The following is a 6,556-nucleotide window of genomic DNA, read 5'->3' as shown; positions in this document are numbered from 1 at the left end:
CGGAAGAGCAGTGGGTCTCAGAAGTCTTCTGTTTCCTTATTACTAGTCGAGTGAAATGGAAGTTGAAAGCAGGAGAAGTTAATCTAGAGATTTTCTGTGGTGTACCAAGCACGCAGCTGATGCCTGGCAAGCATGGTGTGCAAGATGTGGCATGGTGCACAAAGAGGATACAGAGCCTAATTTTTCCTTTCTCAGCTCTGAACAAGAGTGGGTAGAGCTCAGAATACACATTTTTTCTGTACACAATAGTGCATTTTTCCATCTACAATGCTGATGTTGCAGCAAGCAGAATTTGGGAAGCTGTGTTTTGGGTAGGGGAAGAGCTCTTGTGTCTGCCTATCATGTACAAGGTTGGTTAACAGAAAAAAAAAGCATAAAAAAAAAAAAGCGGAGTAGTTCTGGAGTTCTGGTGCTGCTTTTTCCCCTCACCCTGATGAAAATTACAAGTTGAATTTATCTAATTTATTCTCTGAATTTATCTGAATTTATTCTCTTGTTTTTTTAAGCCTTGATGATGTTGTAAATAGCTAAAATATGCACAGGGTGCTTACACTCGGTGAGTGGCCCAAGTTACTGCAGGGGATTTCTTACGTGTGCAGGTCAGTTCTGGGACCCTCAGTACAAGAGAGAGATGGGCGTACTAGGGAGAGTCCGGTGAAGGGCCCTGAAGGTGGGAAGGGACCAGAGCATCTCTCATGCAAGGAGGCCATCCAGCCTGGGAAAGAGAGGCTCAGGCAGGTCTCACCCACGTGTTTAGCACCAGGTGGGGGATGAAGAAGGCTCTTCCCAGCAGTGCCATGACCAGAGGCAATGTAGACAGATTGAAATGCAGAAGGCTCCATTTAACTGGAAGGAGTAAAACTTATTATTTTTTTTTTTTTTAATTTCTGGAGACATCATGATGGACACAAGGCTGAACAACCTGCTCAAGGTGACCTGCTCCATTGGGCTTTGTGCAGGGGGGGGCAGGTGGTGTAGGACACCCTCCACCTGGGGGACTGATCCTGCAGTGCCAGGCACAGCCAAGCTCATGACAAGTTCCTCCCTGCAGGTGTGGTGGTGCCCCCATGGGCAACTCCACCCCCCTGTGAGCCAGGCGTTTAAAATCTCACCTCCTTGTTTCATGCAATGTGTGTTGAATCACACTGAGGTGGTTAGTAGCTTCCCCAAAATGATTTTTAAGCACTGGTCTGCTAAAATAATATTTGGGATTTTTTTTTTTTCAGTTCCGAAGCTGGTTCTTCAAACAGTTTCAATTCTCTCTTCATGGCTGGAGTAAAACACAGGCACTTTGAAAGCTGAAGCAAGTCTGACAAGTCACCAAGGAATTTTGAGAACTGCAGACAGGGACCCACCCATTATGGAAAGTTTGCAGGTAGAATACATGCACACAAAATATTTTTTTTATTATTATTATTTTTTATTTTTTTTAGCTTGTAGAATAGGAAGTCTGCATAGCAAATCTATCTGAATTTTCCCTGTTGTCTGTGCTGTCACCTCAGGGTGAGTGTCACGTCCTGCAGTGTATGAGGTGAGAGGAAAGGCACAACAAAACCCTTGAAAGAGGAGAAAGGCAATGGAGAAAATGCATCTTCAGCAAGAACATTTGTTAATGAGAAACTACAGCAAACCTTGTAACAGCACCTGATACTTGTCTGCCTACTTTTACACCACTAGCTATTTCACCGGCTTGTGGTTTCTGGCAAAATGTATAGAAAGTGGAAGTATTGCTGCTGCTTTGAAGCATGTGATTGGGTCTGTAAGAGATTACATCCTCCTGGGGAGGAGTTTTCTGGGAGGAAGGCACGGTGCAGCCCATAAATATCTGGGACTCAGACTGCTGCTGTCCCACTTGCTGTGAGTGTGCTGCTGAGGGGCGCTGCTCCTGCTTCTGCCCAGCAACATGGTCGATGCCTTTGTGAACAGCAAAATCCGACATGACAAAGTCACCCTTTTTGTAAAGGGAACCTGCCCTTACTGCAGGAATGCCGTGGCATTGTTGCAGAAATTTAACTTTCTGCCAGGACACCTGGAGGTGGTGGACATCACCGGGATGGAGGATGTGCAGGACTACTTCCAGCAGAGGACAGGACAACGAACTGTAAGTGCTGGAGCTCCTGTTCCAGAATTTTGTCTCCTGTGCCAGCTGGCAGCTGGGACCACTGCTGCTGAGGGTGAGGAGAGGTCTCCTCACCAGGTCCTTTCTGCTGCCTGGGGCTGCCAGACCCCCGGGAACACCTCATGCCTCCTCTAAATTGCTGCACAGGAAAACAGAGTGCTTGCTCTGGCTGCAGAAGGGCTTGTGCAGGGAGCACCCACACGTTTTGGGGACTGTGACCCGAATTCCCCCAGTGATCATGCTCTGAAGCTGCCTGAGTCCGCACAGAGCACTTGCAGAGGAGGGAGAGCCACAAGTCTGTCTGAATTTGGGCTTGTTTTCCCCTCTGATGTCAAGCAGAAAAAAACATTTCAAATTGACTCATTTTAGCCAGCAGCAGAGTAGGCACTGTGCTTGCAAAATGTAGTGGCCGCTTATTCGGAAGCTTAATTAAATAATTAGATTCGTGTGAGGGAGCAACAATACATGCTTGGATTTCACAAGTAACTTCCTCAGAAACACTGCCGTGCAGGTTGGGCAGTTCATGCCCCAGCGTTAGCCCTGCCTTTGTGTAACCAACACACCTTCTTCTCCTCCCTGGCACCTTGCTGCCAGCAACAGCCCAGGCTACTCCTCACAGGTCACACAGGCACATGCAAAGCACCTTGCTCAGCTTCCTGGGAAGGGCACACGACACCCCAGAATCCTGCAGCCCACCCTCAAGCTGATGGAGCACCCTGGTGCACTTTTTCTGCACTGACTGCCAATAAATATCTTTAATGTTTCTTCCCTTAGCCCCAGCCTGCAGTAGCACTTGAACCACTAGACCTTTTGGAGCATAGATAATATTTCATCCCTGTATCCTCTGCCTTTCTTGAGCTGCGTGAGGCACTGCAATGTGCTGGTGGTGGTCCCTGCAGACCTCAGGAAACCTCATGGCCTTACACCTGGGCTCAGACACAGCCCTGGTGTGGAGTGATGCTGGAAATGATGCAACAACACCGTAAAAGCAGAAGTGTTTTCCCAGCAGCAAGGGAATCTAGGAGGAAGAGGATGGGTATCTTGGTCAGTGAAGCCACATATTAAAAGCAGCAGATGATTTCACAGCAGGAGAGGAACTGACAGCGTGAGTAGCAAAAGAAGCCACACACAGGAAATGTAAGGAAATATCCTGGCTGATGAGGCATGGTGTGAGGTTTGACAGTAAGAGAAGTCGGCTGCCGGAAGCAGAAAGCAAATTCATAGCACAGGAGGGATGGAGAGAGAGGGTTTGCTCACGTGCTTTGCCGAGTGAGGACAGAGGCTCAGGCCAAGGTAACAGAATAAAGCTTGTCTTGTCTGATGCTGCAGGTTATAATCTGAGTCAGGGAGTGATTTGGGCTGGAAGGGTCCTGGCAGAAAGTTCTGTAATTGTTCCTGGCTGTAAGGACAGTGGCTCAGCCTGCATGGAATGGAGAGAGGAGATACAAGGCTTGCTGAGAAGGGACCAGCAGGGGTGGGGGAAGAAAAGGGAGATTTTGTAAATCATGGTCTCTGTATCACTACGTCTGCTTTCCTGACAAGTCCTCTCCCTGCTCTGCTCTTTTAGTGACCCAGTGGTTGCCCTCTTTACTGATTGATCTGTATCGCTGTTTCTGTCCAGGTTCCTCGTGTGTTTATTGGGACAACCTGCATTGGAGGGTTTTCTGATCTGCAGAATTTGTATCAGCAGCTCCCCGGGATGCTACAGAGGATTGGTGCCCTGCAGTAGCTGAAGGGTAGGTAGCGGGGAGGGCTCTTTGGACAGCAGCAATGCTTTCCGGTGCCACAGACGGAATTTGAGTATAGCTGTGAGCAATCCAGCACAGGCATCCATGACAAGAGCAATACTGGACTGCCTACCTGGGTAACATGCATATTGCAGCCTTGCAGAGGACAAGGTACAGCTAATATCAGTACACAGCCCCACACCTGTGCCCTTTGGCTTCTCTTGTGAAAGGCTTACTGATCAGCAGGTCAGATCTGGCTACAGGACTAAAGATGTTGCAGGACAGTCCCTTGCCTAAAATCCTGAACTGAGTTTCTCTTCGATTATCTTTTTTTTTTTTTTTTTTGGAAATTAGGAAATTATTGAAGCGAATTTGTTTTCCCTTTCCCTTTCCCTTTCCCTTTCCCTTTCCCTTTCCCTTTCCCTTTCCCTTTCCCTTTCCCTTTCCCTTTCCCTTTCCCTTTCCCTTTCCCTTTCCCTTTCCCTTTCCCTTTCCCTTTCCCTTTCCCTTTCCCTTTCCCTTTCCCTTTCCCTTTCCCTTTCCCTTTCCCTTTCCCTTTCCCTTTCCCTTTCCCTTTCCCTTTCCCTTTCCCCTTCCCTTTCCCTTTCCCCTTCCCCTTCCCTTTCCCTTTCCCTTTCCCCTTCCCTTAACCTTAACCTTAACCTTAACCTTAACCTTAACCTTAACCTTAACCTTAACCTTAACCTTAACCTTAACCTTAACCTTAACCTTAACCTTAACCTTAACCTTTCCTTTTCCCTTTCCTTTTCCCTTTTTAATACTAAAGCATGACTTGATGGAGCAGTACTGTGTGCCATTACATGAGAGTGAAGTGCCCGTTCATTTCTGGTATTCCCAGCTGCAGGATATGCTTTATTAAATGTTTGACAGCTTGCATTCCTGTTGCTAGCCTTTGCCTAGGATCTAAACAAAAATGATTTTCCTAGGGAGAGAAGGAAGCCATTTGGGTTTCTTTTGGCCCCATCAACAATCCTGCATAGCCTTGCTCACCCATGTCCTACTAATACAGCATTAGAAGCTGTCTTTGTTGCCCATTGACATCCCTTGCAAGTCACATCTTGAAGTGAGCACTGGCTTTCCTAGCGTCATTCCTACATGCCTGGGCAATGTTTCCAAATTCCTCTTTTCTGACCCATCCCTGCTTCCAGCTCCCTGTGCTTCATGCTAGGGCCCTGTGAGCTCCTTGTTCGGCCAGGCTGCTCTCCTGCTGCACCTACCTGCTGCCTGGAGCACCGGGCTTTGGGCAGGCCACTTCTGTGCTCAGAAGGGTAGCGGACAGGAGAGTAGGGCCTAACATCTGTGCCTGTGGGGTGCACAGAAAGGCAGAGAGGACACTGAGCGGCAGCAGCTGGTGAAGGACTGGAGGAGATGCTGCAGTGGGCTGTCCCTGGTCCTCAGCTGCACAAAGGAGCTCATGCAAGAGGCAGAGGTGTGGCTAGGAACCCTGACCCCTCTCAAGTGTAATGTGGAAGAAAAAGTCAGCCAGGCAACAGTTGTGTCCTTTAATAAGCCCCGGGCACTTGACTTTCTACAGAAGAAGGGATGGAGGTGCAGAGGTAGCCAGGTCTGCAGGAGACCAGGTCCAGCTTCAGCGAGCAGTGTGGGACACTACAGAGCTAGGCACTGTGCAACAAGAGCACACCCATCTCCTGCTCTATAGGGTGCCGGTGAGACAGGCACAAAACCCTGCCTGTTGCTGCTGCTCGTTAAGCATCCCTTAACAACCTGTTGTAGCATGCACCCAGAGGGAGATTTTTTTTTAACCTAGGATCTGCTTATCCACAAGTTAAGATGCAACTAACTGTAAAAACAGACAAGGGTGTGTTTGTGGGTGTGGGTGCATACAATTCCAATACTGTGATTTCTGCACAATAAATAGCGTGTGATCATTACAGCACCCTGAATTAAACTTAAAAGTGGGCATGTCTTCTCAGAAAGAGCAGTCAGGCATTGGGATGGGTTTGCCAAGGCGGTGGTGGAGTCACCATCCCTGCGGGTGTTAGGGAAAGGTTGGACGTGGTGATAAAGACAAAGGTTAGTGGGTGATATCAGTTGTAGGTGTATGGTTGGACCAGATGGTCTTGGAGGTCTTTTCCAACCTTTATGATTCTGTGTTTCTGTGTGGCTGAATTCCTTGCTTTATGAAGTTGGAAGTGCTGATTTCCCTCACTGAATGAAACCTGTTGTTTTGCTGTGATAGTTTTTAGCAAAGAAGACTGGAGTTAGGTATATGTATATGAAATACATATTACCTGTGTATTGTACACAAAGAAGTGTGTGCATGTACAGACGTGGACTTATATCTCTGTATATGACTTAAATTTATAGGTATGTATACACTCACTTAAATGTGTACTTAAAAGGTCTCCAAAGTCTGTTCCATAAGGGTATCTGTTTATAAAGTAATGTGTCACAGGAGTGATCTCTACCATTTATGTCCATTATTTCTGCTTCCAGGACAAAGATGACCATGAACTGTGACCTTCCCGTCTTAACATGCACACTTCTTGGAACAGATTCCTTCCAGCTGCTCTCTGTGGGATCAAATCCATCTTTTTAGGGGAATGCAACTTCTTTTCATTTCATTTATATGTGCTTCAGCATGTCACATCTCTTCATCCTTTCTGTAGTTGCAGAAAGAAGTCCAGAATGTGAAGCAATTCAGCCTAATAAAATACACTTGCACTAA

At 47.3% G+C, this 6,556-nt stretch overlaps 1 long non-coding RNA gene across 1 annotated transcript; it reads left to right on the top strand.

The window, feature by feature from the left end:
• The first annotated feature begins 1,962 nt into the window (after window positions 1-1,962).
• On the top strand, window positions 1,963-6,556 carry LOC311427140. The gene is made up of 2 exons (XR_014687220.1): window positions 1,963-2,101; window positions 6,325-6,556. It is a non-coding gene; the product is annotated as an uncharacterized lncRNA (long non-coding RNA).

Source organism: Aythya ferina (assembly GCF_964211825.1).
Source record: "Aythya ferina genome assembly, chromosome: Z".
Lineage (NCBI taxonomy): Eukaryota > Metazoa > Chordata > Aves > Anseriformes > Anatidae > Aythya > Aythya ferina.
Note: the sequence above shows the minus strand (reverse complement) of the source record. Positions and strands in the feature narration are given on the sequence as shown.